Here is a 14,303-nt window from a genome sequence, read left to right on the forward strand (position 1 = left end):
CTCAATCGCCTCCATTTTTAGTCCCACAAAATCTGTATGTTTTGATGGAACAAATGATAATGTAATGTAATGTAAATGCCAATTTTTATCGCGCGGCAATCGCTCCAAGGAGCATCTAGGCGCCCAAAAGAGGACCACCAGATGTTAGGTAGTCTCCATGCTTACTTGACCGAGACCCGGATTACACTAGGCTTCTGGCAGTTGTGTCTTGGAGATTAAAGATCCAGGTTTTTAGGTGTTTGCGGAAGTCTGTTTCTTTGTCCAATAATCTCAGCTGGGGGGGGGGGAGTGTTCCATGCTTTTGCTCCCAGTACCGCCAGGGATTTGCCCCCTCGGGTTTTAAGTCTGAAACTCGGGACGGTAAGCAGGTTGGCAGTTGAGGAACGCAGTGCTCTAGTTGGACAGTATCTGCTGAATTTTTTCCTTAGATATGACGGGCCTAAGTTATGAACAGCTCTAAAAGTAATTAGCAGTACTTTAAACAAGACCCTTTTTGTAATGGGCAGCCAATGTAATGCATTGAGGGCTTTGGTTGCAGATGATCTTTTCGGCCATTTTAGAACCAACCTCGCTGCTGCATGTTGCACCATCTGAAGTTTGTGTGTAACAGCTTTATTTGTACCAGCGTAGAGGCTGTTACAGTAATCTATGTGCGATGTTACAAGTGCAACCGTAACTGTTTTTCTTGCTTCGAGGGGCAGAAAGTCAAAGAACTTTCTCAGTCCCTTAATTACCCCAAAGCACATGCCTGCCACTCTAGCCGCTTGTTGTCTAAAAGACACGTCAGAGTCGAAGTACACCCCCAGATTACGGGCCGAGTTGGTTGTATGAGGTGGTATTTCAGCTTTTTCTGGCCACCATAATCGTGGGATGAACTCATTTTTTGGGCCTATTGGCATGATCTCCGTTTTACCTGTGTTGCATTTCAGGTGATTTAGGCGCATCCATTCAAAGGTGGCCGTTAGGCAACCTTTGAGCTTTTCCTCCCAGGCTTGGTTATCCTTATCCATTACCAGGATAAGTTGTGTGTCGTCGGCATAGGCTAAAGCGTCTATGCCAAATGACGATATCAGTTTTATCAGGGGTGCAGTATAAACATTAAACAGGGTCGGGCTCAAGCTTGAACCCTGCGGAACTCCCGTCAATAGCGCTTTTTCACTGGAGCAGAATTCCCCCAGGGTCACCACTTGTCTCCTGTCACTTAAAAAGTTTCTTATCCACTCAAGCACTGTCCCTGTGACACCAGATGTTATTAGCCGGTCTAATAGGATGGCGTGTGAGACCGCGTCGAAGGCCGCCGATAGGTCTAATAAAATCAGGACGGCCTTCTTACCTTGGTCCAGGGCTGAGGGGATAGTTTCTGTAGTGAACAGGAGTGCCGATTCTGTGGAATGTTGGGTCCTGAAACCTGCCTGATTGGGGTGCCATACATCACTATCTTCCAAGAAACGTGTAAGTTGTTTGTTTACAATTGACTCTGTGACTTTGCACAGGGCCGGAAGTAGTGAGATGGGACATAGGTTCGACAATGTGGTGGGGTCGGGGAGTTGTTTTCTTTGTAGTGGTTTCACCGCTGCCAGTTTCCACTCTGGGGGGACATTGGCCGTGAACAATGAGGTGTTGACAATGGCATTTATTATTGGGTTAGCAATATCCACAATGAGGTGTAAGAGTCTAACTGGGCATGGGTCAAAAGGGGATCCGGATTTTGTTGCCAAAATTACTCTTTTAGTATCCTCCAGACTAACTGGTAGGAAAGTTGTCAACTGAATGGCCCCTTGTCTCACTATGTCACCCTATATTCTTGGCTCCAATATAGGGACATCAAAGTCTTTCGTCAGACCCTGCACCTTTCCTTCAAAGAAATCTGCGATCTTGTCACAGAGTATCTGCGAGGGCGGGATATCCTGCGCTAGACATTTAGGCTTATTGAAACCGTTTACAATTTTAAATATTTCCTTTTGTTTCCTGCTAGCTGTTTCTATTGCCGACGAGAAGTACCTCTTTTTAGCTTGTTTAATTAGTGCATGATAGGTATTTTTTTATCCTTTTGTATTTGCTACGTTCTGAGCTGGAGTAGTTTTTCCGCCAGCTTCGTTCAGCTCTTCTAAGCTCCCATTGTTTATTTTTGAGGTCTCGATCGAACCAGGGTGCGGATGTTTTCTTTCTATCCCTCCTCATTCTGTTTATACCCTGCCCAACCGTACCTTTCAGATCATTCATCCATGTTCTAAGACTAGTGGGATTTGCAGGTACTACCAGCTGGGGTCTACAGTTCCTGGCCATAGTTATTAGTTCTGGGTGGGACAGTATCGATTTCCATTCATCCCTTGTGACCTTACTGTGTTCATTTTTATGATCTTTCTCTCGGTTAGACACAAGGGGAAGCATAAAAGGGATCAGCATATGGTCAGTCCAAATTTGGGGTCTAAGGGGGTCGGTTGTCAGAGTGTCTAAGTTAGTGGCAATGCAGTCTATCGTATGCCCTGCCTCATGGGTGGCTTGGGTATCTCGGATAGTGAGGCCCAAGACCTCCATGGTTTCCCGATAGGAGGCAGCAGGTGCATCGGTTGTGGACTCTAGGTGGATGTTTATGTCACCCATCAGAGTGAAGTTAGAATATCTAAGTATCAGTGGGCTGAGCACCTCTCCGATGTTACCCAGGAAGCCTGCGCAGGGTCCTGGTGGGCGATAGATCAAAGCCCCTGAGAAGGAGAAGTTGTCATTAATTTTAATTATAAAACCCATCCCTTCTGCATCCGTTAGCTCTTGCAGTGGTATCGTCGAGCAGCTGAGGGTGTCCCTATATATAATGGCCACTCCTCCACCCTGTTGTTCATTCTCTCCGTCTACTCTTTGTATACCATATCCAGGAGGCAGGGTGTGAACCACATCAGGGGTGCACCAGGGTTTGAGCCATGTCTCCGTAATGAAGAGACAATCTAAATTGTCATCAATCAATAGGTCCTGAATATGCTGGGCATGCTTCGGCACAGATCTAGCATTTATTAGGGCTGCCTTAAAGCTATCCTGGGGTGTTGAGTAAGCCGAAACTTGGGACCACAGAAAAGTGTGGTGGCAGGCCTGGCAACTCACTGGGCCTGCCCAGTCTGAGGGGTCGAGTTTGTTTGAGTCACAGCAGGCCTTTGCCTGTAAGGCAAGCAGATCTTGTCTATCATAACGCCTGGGTATGATATTTTTGGCAGGGTCCCTGGCCCTGCGCCGGCCTGTGCGCAGACGGGCTGGACTCTGGCTGGACTCTGGCTGGACTCTGGCTGGACTCTGGCTGGACTCTGGCTGGACTCTGGCTGGACTCTGGCTTGACTCTGGCTTGACTCTGGCTTGACTCTGGCTTGACTCCGGCGTGCCCGCTGAGCGGAGTCATGGCCGTCTGTTTTTATACTATCTAGCCCTACCCAAGATGGCCGCCGCTGTATTCCTTCCGTGTCCCAGGCAAGACCGCCCTGAAGGAGGCTGAGGTGCTGTCCGTGCAGCGCGGAATTCGGGGGGTGTAGGAGTTAATTTTAAAATATAATCCCTTTTCTAATATACTCATCTCCTCACTTGTTAAGATCTTGTCTGCTAGGTTATATATTGGTGACTTTACCAATTTTTGTAGTTCTGACGACAAGTTGACATTTCCCATGGTTGTTGGCTGTATCTTGGGCGTCCTCTTGTTTGTTGTTGACCTCTCCCTAAAAAAGGAGCTTGCTGTTGTTGAAAAGACCTCTTTTATTTCCGTTCCTTCGTTTGTCACTAGTCTCACCGTCACTGCCACTTGACGCAGAGGAAGTATCTGAAAATATTATAAAGTTATTTGTGGACCTTCCTTGGTAATCCAACAAATGGCGTTTGGAATCTGGTCTTGAATAGTAATCCGGTTGTAAATATGGGTAGACTTTTTCTAACGTGAAGTTCTTTTTGTCTTTTTCAAATTGATTCCCTTTTTGGTTGATCGTAAAATCTTTAGATTCTAGTATTTCATTCTCCACTTTGTCAAAGAGTGCCTTTGAATCTGTAATCAGTTGGTTGTTTTTTATTTCGGATTCAAGTATCTCTATTTCTTCTAGTTGTTGTTTTGAAATCCTCTGGGTTGTCTCTACCGTAAGGACCATAAGGTCCCTACTGCTCTTAGTTTCAATAAAACTGTAACCTTTTTTGTAAATTGGATCGTCTGTGAAGATCACTGGAACATTTTTAATTTGGAGTCCTCCTGGTATTGAACCTGCCCTTAGATGTTGAAGCAAGAAATGTCCATGTAAATCTGTTCTTATTTGTTTTTTCTTTAATCTTAGTAGGTTGTCTGTCTCATTTTGATTCTTTGCTAAGGCACTCAAAGATGCCGAGGCAAACAGAGGGGGGGGGGGGCATCCAACAGCTTTTTAATATGTTCTTCACTGTAGGCAAATGTTTGATTTTCTGACATCCTACACTCAAACACAACTTTTCAATCACTTGTATTCCCTTTCATCTCCCTGCTCTTTGAGCTCAATAACTGCCACAGCTGGCCTAAAAAAATAGGTTCACCACAACTCCAACCCGGGCGCAAAACAACCTTGCAGAAAACTTTCTGCTAATACACTGGTTTCAACACAGGGCTGGGGCTCAGAGCAGTAAGGCCAAGCCTCACGTAACTAACCAACAAAATAACTGCCAGTACTGCCAAACTATTCAGTTTCTTTTTTCAACGGGACGTATTGACCTCAAACAATGTGTACCATAGACCTCTTTTTCAATCTGAAATAAATAAATTACTTTTATTGTTTTTCGCATATCAATTTTATTTTATTTTTGTATATTTTCAATACATAAGTTATATTTGCCTTTCTCACATCAAAAAATACCATAAATGTCACGTTCATTCTCTCTGTTTCATGCACTCTTTTCATACATTCTTGCATTCAACCATCCATTTATCCAAACATACACCTTTTCAAAAAACAATACAATATATACATTTTTCATCAATTATTTACACAAAACAGCCATGGGATATCTTTTAGTAAACTTTTCATTTATGTCATATGTAAACACTCCTAAAGCTGTGTGAAGTACTGGTCTACGCGTTTCACTCCCTAAATTGAGGAGAGTTCTTGTCAGGACCACGTAGCTGTAAAACAGAATAATAATGGTCTACGCGTTTCGAACTCCCTTCTCCAAGAGAGGCAATGCTCATCGTGAAATTTAATACAGCAGTAGTTGGCCTAAATGAGATCTCAGAAATGTATAAACTACAGTAACTGGAGTTTCAAACACCTTTTGATCATCGTATGAACATGCCTTAAGAAAGTCCGGAATACATAACATTATGTATACAAAGATGCCCTGAAAAAACAAACTAAAAGGAAGTCGGGTACATAAACTCCTTTAAATGCACACGCAACTTTATTGACAAACAATGACCCCATTGAAAGGCAGGCATATATTGTCAGCACCGCACATTCTTTGATTTAATATGCACGCCTATAATAGGATTTCTTTAAATAACTTTTATTGTATTCACCATACATTGCAGTGCTGCACCGCTATTTTTTTGATTTTTATATAAATCGGGAAACAAATTCGAGTAAAGAACTACATATCCCAAGAAGCCTAGCGCTCTGACACCGCGATCCGCGATAAATACACAGGAAGTACAAGCCACCGGAACCAGGAAGGGAGTATAAGAAATGCGCCTTGAATAGAACTACACGGTAAATATCGGACGGGAAATGGGGCTACTATCTTCAGAAAACGACGTATTGTGGCATAATATGGACCTCATTTTTGTATTTAATTACAATTTCAGACCCTGAATGGCCGCGATCTCAATTCAGAGGACTCGTCCAAAACGAGAAATCCCCTGAATGTAAGTTATAGATATATATATGAAAAAAAAACGCTGAGACCTGCCATGCATCTCGCTGTCAGCAATAGACTTATACGTTTTTCCCGTCTATTGTTATAGGAACCCAGGCCCCCAACCCTTCAAATTTTTCAAGTGAATGCAAACAAGTGACATTTCTAGAAGACATCATTGTAAGTAGTGTAAAGGGATGTCTATTATATGATGCGACGGGAATAGCATGCTGAAATCAAGTGTTGTTGTATACAAGGATGTCAGAACAGGTGCAGCTAAGATTGTGTTTGATTGTTTTTTAGCTTTTCATGAGAACACAATGGTACATAGCAGTACTAAGGTAAGAGACTCGCTGAGTCCGTCTCTAATAAAATGGAAAAGGTTAAGGACATCCCCCAGCTTACACACCATTATTATTCTGTTTTACAGCTACGTGGTCCTGACGAGAACTCCCCTCTATTTAGGGAGTTCGAAATGCGTAGACCAGTTCTTCGCACAGCTTTAGGAGTGTTTACATATGACATAAATGAAAAGTTTACCAAAAGATATCCCATGGCTGTTTTGTGTAAATCATTAATGAAAAATGTATATATTGTATTGTTTTTTGAAAAGGTGTATGTTTGGATAAATGGATGGTTGAATGCGGGAATGTATGAAAAGAGTATATGAAACGGAGAGAATGAATGTGAAATGTATGGTCTTTTAGGATGTGAGAAAGGCAAATGTAAATTATGTATTGAAAATATACAAAAAGAAAAAATTGTTTTTGATATGCGAAAAATAAGATTAAAATCATTTTTCGCGAATACTCCGTATGAACAACCGTTGGAGATTATAGGCCTTAAGAAATAATCATCCTTTTGTCCACCTGCCAACAAAGTTCCAAAAGAGATACTTACCTTTGAAAAAACATAATCTGCCATAACAGAGATGGAAAAGAAAAAAAGATTGGTTAAATACAACATCTCAAAATCAGAAAGAGAAGCCCTTGAAAATCTAAAAAATGACACCTCTGTCATTATAAAACAAGCAGACAAAGGCCCAGACAAGCATAGTCGTCTGGGACACCATGAAATACACAGCAGAAGTGGAGAGGCAATTAAATGATACTACATGCTATAGAAAAATTCCCAAAGATCCAACAATGGAACTAAAAAAACAACTAAATATCATCTTGGAAAAAGGTCATAACCAATGCTTCATGGGTAAAAAAAATTATGAATATCTACAATATAAAAATCTGAGGATCCCTCTCTTTTATGTCCTCCCAAAAATCCACAAGGATGAAACAACACCACCTGGAAGACCCATTGTCTCCGGGTGCGAGTCACTTTTAGAACCAGTCTCAAAATTTGTAGATCATTTTATGAAACCATTTTTGCCTCAAATAAAATCCTTTTTAAGAGATACTGCTGATTTCATCAACGAGTTATCATCAATAGAATTTGAAGAAAACAGACATTATCTAGTTACACTGGACGTAGTATCCTTATATACCCAAATTCAACAGACAGAAGGCCTGGAAGTCACTGCAGCATATCTCGAAATTAAAGAAAGACCGGTTTGGGTCCCAACAGAGTTTATAATGGAACTAGCCACCTTCGCTTTGAAGAACTATTTCAATTTTAATGGTGAATTCTTTTTCCAAGTTCGAGGAGTGGCCATAGGGTGTCCTTTTGCCCTGGAGCTGGCAGTGTTATTCATGGTGCAATATGAAGAAAAGTTTATATACCAGAATAACCCATATGTTGAACTCATTGCCAATTGGAGTCGTTTCATCGACAACGTTTTTATGATTTGGACGGGCAACGAAGAAGATCTTTTAAAATTTCACGAGTAGCTCAACAATCTGACCCAAGAAATTAAATTCAGTATCAACTACTTAAAAGAAAAAATGGCTTTCCTAGATGTAGAGGTTTATCCAGCTGAAGGAAGATTGGTGACTACATTATTCAAAAAAGAAACTGACCGTAACAAGGCACTTCACTTCAAAAGCAGCCATTCTAGGAATTTACAAGACAACTTGCCATTTGGCCAATACCTTGGAATAAAAAGGAATTGCCATTTCAAAGATGAATACATATTGCATGCAAGTAAACTTTTTTTTTTTTGTGTAAGACCTTTATTAATCACAAAGCAGTTGACACAGCATGAGCCTACAACCCTGGGGCCGGCTCGCTACGTTAATATCAGTAACCAACATTGTAAATGATTGTTACATATGAACACCTCTGCAGTACGATGCAGAGCTCTGTCGCGTGTCTTATGTATGGCTACCAGCTGGTAAAGGAAGTGAGTCTTACTTTTTCTCTTTTTATAACAAGAACAATATAACAACACTCCCCAACTTAGACCGTACAGTGTAACCTTCACATGCTACACTTCAGTTGTAATGATAGTTACAGTTCCCTCCAAATTCCCGCCGCCACCCTGCTCATATACCTGCTGTTACCCATCCATTTGTCCAATCAATTCAATCCAAGGGTCGGATCTCCTCATCATCCTGTAGGGAAGCAAGATACTCCTCCAAATAACCCCAAATACTTTTTGGTCTGGACTTTGCCGGTAATAACTCCTCATAAGTTTGTAGTTTGTCTCGGCAGGTGGACATGTCATGCAACCATGTTTTCACCTTCGGCACCTTGCGACTGTGCCAGCATTGTGCCACCTGCCTCTTTGCCAATAATAATGCTATCGCACAGAACTTGCGCTTCAAAGCCCTGAACTGTGGTACTATTCCCAGCAAGCAGACTTTGGGCGTACATTGCACCTCCTCCTCCAGAATAACAGACAATGTGGCAGTGACCTCCACCCAGTAACTCTCTATCTTGGCGCAGTCCCATGCCAGATGCGCAAAGTTCGCTCCCTCCCTGTTACACCTTTTGCATCTATCTTCCTCCTGGAACCCGAATCGAAGCAGTTTTGTCGGCGTGTAATAAATTTGGTGAAGGAATTTAAAATGAATAATCCTCAAATTGCCGTTGGGTGTCAGTATCTGTGTCAGGGCGCAAGTGCTAGCCCATTCTTCATCAGTCAATGGTGTGTCTAGTAGTGCATCCCACCGCCCCTTTGCCTTCGACGTGTGTCCAGCTAGTTCTAGTTGTGCAGCTGAAGAAAGTCTAGACACCAGGTGTGATAAATCGTTAGTTGTGATCAATAATTGTAGTGGTGCAAGGCATTCAGGTTCCGAAGGGAACGTTGGGTAGTGTTCCCTCAAGGCTCTAGTGAGTCTGAAATATGTAAAGCGAAACATGGATGTTTGGTTCTGAACATTTCCCAGTTTGTCAAGGCCCACGAACTCGCCACCCTGAAACACGTCCCCCATCCTGTCAATACCAGCTCTGCTCAGTAGGGACATTCCGACACCCTCCCCAGTGACTGACAGCTCCTGATGATGGTGTAGCAACATGGCCGGCGCATACAGTGGGGTCTTATGAGCCAGCTGCCCTAGTCTGTGCCAAGCCTTGACCGTAGTATCCACCGTGTTAATATCCCTAGCATGTAGCGGGGGGCGTGTATGTGAGATTATTGCTGTGAGGGGAACAGGATGTGCATCACTCTCCTCTATAGCCACATCGGTGAGGTATGGAATCGCATGGTACCAATACGCCGCGTATTGCGCCTGCGCACATAGGTAGTATAGGAGGAAATCAGGCACACTGAAACCACCCTGCGCAAGTGGGAGTGTAAGAGTCCTCAGATCCACACGGGCCTGCTTGCCAGCCCAAATCAGGGTCCTCACCAGGGAGTTTATCCGACGGAATATAGCCTGCGGAGGCGTGATTGGGATGTTGTTAAACAGGTATAGCAGTTTGGGCAATATGTTCATTTTAACAACTGCTATCCTGTCGGCTAGTGAGAGGGGCAGATGTATCCAGCGCTGGATACTGTCCTCCAGTTTCGAGAGTACCACGCTGTAGTTCGCCCTCAGCACCTCTTCTGGATCTCTATGGTACATGACCCCTAGGTATCTGATCGGGTCTTGTTGCCACTCGAGCGGGAAATCCACTACAAAGGGGGAGGTGGTGTCAGTGAGGGGTATTATAGAGGATTTGGTCCAATTTATAGCTAGACCCGAGTGTCCCCCAAATCTGATGTATTCCCGGAGTAGTGTGTTCAGGTGAGTCTCAGGGTCACGGACATACAGTAGCATATCGTCCGCATACAATGATATGTGAAGCGGCCTGGCTATGAAGTGTAGCGCCGAATCTTTGTAGTTCTGTCGTATCAGACAGGCCAGAGGTTCCAGTGCCAATGCGAATAAGAGCGGCGAGAGTGGGCAGCCCTGCCTCGTCCCTCGCTCAATTGCAAATTGATCCGAAACGTATCCATTGATTCTTACCCTGGCACGTGGTTTCGTGTAAAGCAGGGAGACCCACTGCACAAATCGCTTAGGAAACCCCATTCTATTTAGGACGGTGATCATATATCGCCATTCAATGGAGTCAAACGCCTTTGCAGCGTCGAGCATGACCGCCACCGCTTTGACCGAAGGCTGTAGGTAGTGCGAGAGTGCAAATAGAGTCCTAGTGTTATGCGTGGTTGATCTGGAGGGCACGAAGCCAGATTGGTCCGGCAGGACCAAACTGGTCATCAGGGGTGACAGCCGCTTTGCGATAAGTTTCGCAAGGATTTTCGAATCAACGTTTATTAGTGACAGTGGTCGGTACGAGTCGCACTCCTCCGGATCTTTAGATGGTTTGAGGAGAGCGATGATCATGGCTTCGCGTAGCGTGGGGGGGAGCACCGCCTTTTCAAATGAGGTGCCATACATGTCCACTAAGTGTGGTGCGAGAATGTCCGCATACTGTTTATAAAATTCCGAGGTAAACCCATCCGGGCCAGGTGCTTTGCCATTCTGCAGCGAACCTATTACCTCAGTTACCTCATCCGCCGTGATAGGCCTAGCTAAGTATTCCCTATGCGCATCCGACAGCCAACCAATCGCCACATCGTGCAGGTAGTCATATGTGTCAGCAGCCGGGGCTGTGGGTTGGGACCTGTAGAGTGACCCAAAGGAATTAACAAAGCATTTCAATATGTCTGCAGCATGAGTCTGTGGTTCTCCCTCCTTGGTCTTCACCCTAAGTATCGCAGTTGGACCTCGACCTGTACATATTTTCCGAGCCAAAAATGCTCCCGGCCTACCCCCTTCTCCAAAGGCTCTAGCCACATGCGTACGGTTCAGGTACTTCATTTCGGATTCAAGAAAGTCTGCGTGCTCAGTGTGCACTTCCCGTAGTTTAGCCAGGTGGGAGACATCTTGAGTGGACTCATACAGGGATTCCAGGTCCCTCATCTGCTGCTCGCATCTGCGTATTTGGGCCCTAATATCCTTAAGAACCCCCGAAGTGGTGCTAATACAGACCCCCCTGATCGTGGCTTTGAATGCCTCCCAAAGGATGCAAGGGTCGTCAGTCGACGGAGCATTAAGGTCAAAATAATCCTTTATCGCCTTTTTAATGGTGTCTGCATAGACCGTGTCAGTTAGGGCACGCGAGTTAAAGCGCCATTGGAAGGGAGGGGGTATGTATCGTGGAATTTCCAACTGCAATAGGACGGGATTGTGGTCCGAAAGTGTGCGGGGCAGCACCTGCAGGTGACGAACCCACAGCGCCAGGTCCTTGGTGCCTAGCCAGTAATCCAGCCTGGACCAGCTGTTATGTGAAGCTGTTATGTGCGTAGCCCCAGATGCGTCAGCGTTTCTCAACCTCCAAAGGTCCTCCAAACCCAGGTCTTTCATCATGTGACCCACCAGTAGGCGCGACCGCTTGTGGTGTTCTACGGAATTAGATGATCGGTCCAAGCCGTCACGGAGGGTCATGTTCCAGTCACCCCCATATAATATGTGTGTGCTATTGTGTTTTTGCAAGTGTTCCCACACCTCCCGGAAGAAGTCCGGGGCGTCCGTGTTTGGACCGTACACATTCAACAACGTTACTCGCTGGCCTCTCAATGTACCTGATACCAGCACAAATCTACCAGATGGGTCCTGTGTTACAGTGTGAGTCTCAAACCCCACCCCACGCTTTACCAAAATGATCACCCCTCTAGAGTAGGAAGAGTATGAGGCCCTGTAAACCCCCTCCGCCCACCTTGACCCCAAATGAGTGTGTGTGTGTGGTGCCAGGTGAGATTCCTGTAGGAATGCTATGTCCACATTCCACCTGGTCAGGCTGGCGAAGATCTGTCTTATTTTACGTGGCTGCGAGAATCCTCTAACGTTCCAAGTAAGAATGTTTAAGCTGCTTCTACCCGAATCCCTTGACCCCATCAAATTTGAGTAAAACAATGCATGACAGCGTCCCCCCTGTCAACTGTATAGGAATTGCCAGCTTCTCCCCAGTAGGAGTCCTAATCGGTACAGCGGTAGCCAGAACCAACGGGGAACCAGCGTGAAGAGATACGTCATACTCTGTCGGTCTATATATACATTCAAACAACCCGCCACCCCTTATCCCACCCACTCCAGCAACCCCAACCTGCCGAAGCCATCCCCATCCCCATTCAGTGCACCATACAGTAAAATTCACAACCATAACTACAGTGCCCAGAACCAAACTCTTATTGGGTTATACCCTCACAGAGGTCCGCCAGGGGCACAACTCTCCACCCGGTGTACGGGTGTGGGCGATACTAAATAAGCTGTATGGCACGCAATTTAGGTGATCATTCGCCGCCCCCCCCCCCACCGCCCCCCGAACACACATCAACAGTGCCGCAGAATTAACAACATGCCTGGAGCAGTGCGACCTCAACGTAGGTCCATTATTTAAACAGCAAAGAATATACCCCTCCGCCCCCCACATGTGCCGATCGCCACACATAGTGTATCAGAAACCGCAAAGGTAGGCTGTGATTGAAGCGCGTTAAAGCTAGTTCATAGTAAGCAAAGTATATCACACAGGAATCAGCGGCCCACTATATGTGAACCGAGCCACACAGTACAACCGCCAAATGGCACCATTGTTGCTTGTCAGTGTTGGTCAGTACAGCACAAATGGGGGGACATGGATCGCGGGGCATTTACAATCCAAAGTCAGTATTACCCCCACATTATCGAACAGTAGTCTCTTTGCCCCAAGAGGCCCCCTCCATCCAATCACGCAGTCTTTGCTGTACCAACACCACAGTTGTTCACTCAGGAGATCAGAGTCATGTGAGCCCTACAAGTGTGGACAACAGTGGTCATGCTAGAACGCATGTATTCGGACAGAACAATAAACACACCATTGGCCGACTAAGAATCAATCCAATGCCTTCAGTCCGAGTCACGATGCTGTTCATTTTGCGAGTTGTCCCTCATCTCGCGTTGCACCTTCTTAACAAATTCTTGTGCTGCCTTTGGTGTCGCCAGTACAATCGCTTTCTCTTTCCATACCACCCTTAGGCGCGCCGGATACATCATCGAGTACACAATGTTCAAATCACGTAATTTGGCCTTCACTGTGGTGTATTCTTTCCGGGCCTGTTGGACCGCAACCGTGTGGTCAGGATAAAACTCCAAGGAGTTTCCCTGATGCTGAATCTTCCCCTTTTCTCTCGCTAGTCGAAGGATCGTGTCCCTGTCGCGGTAGTTGAGGATTCGCGCCACAATCGGTCTCGGCGTGGCGCCAGGAGGTGGTTTCGGGGCCAGCGATCTATGTGCTTGCTCCACGATGAATAGGGGCGATAAGGCCTCCGCACCGAACAGGTCCTTACATAGCGTTTACACGTAGGTCTCCATCCGTCCTGTGTTGGTGGTCTCCGGCAGGCCCGCGATCCGTACGTTGTTGCGTCTCGAGCGCGCCTCCAAATCCTCCTCCTTCGCTCTAATCACCTCCAGGAGTCGTTCCATATCTGCGCACTTTGAGGTGGAGGCTCGCGCCTCATCTTCGACCGCGGAGATGCGTGTTTCGGCCTCATCCAGACGCTCGCCATGCTTTTCCTGCCGTGCCGCCATGCCGTCCATTCTGCAAGTTAGGTTATCCAGCTTGCCATTAATGTCCTGCAGATTCGACTGAATCGCCAATAGGATCTTTTCTATGTTATTGTTGGGCACAGGCCCTGCACCATCGCCATCATCCACAACTTCGTCGGTGGGCTTCTGCGCCTTTTTGGCCTCAAATGACAGTTTCTGTTGTTGCTTGTCCGGCTTACCCATGGTGGTGGTCGGGGATACTGTCTTCCTGCTCGTGGGCCCCGATGCCCTCGTAACTCTGGTCGCCGTCGCCGTGGTGATCCCCACAATTGGTACGTCCGTCGTGTGTTATACCGTCCCACAGCGTTGTGCAGGGGGCAGAGTTGACACTTGCCTGGGCGTGAGGTTGTGTGGTTGATCGCTGGTCGCCCCGCCGTACAGCAGCTCTACTCAACGTGGCCGGCCAGTGGCCACTCAGCAAGACAGAATGTGCGAGAGGTTGTGGCAGCGCACCGTGTTAATGAGCTTCCGGGCCTACCGTCCCTCGAGGTGGCGTGTGGTTGC

This window comes from Lissotriton vulgaris, chromosome 3_1 (assembly GCF_964263255.1).
Source record: "Lissotriton vulgaris chromosome 3_1, aLisVul1.2, whole genome shotgun sequence".
NCBI lineage: Eukaryota > Metazoa > Chordata > Amphibia > Caudata > Salamandridae > Lissotriton > Lissotriton vulgaris.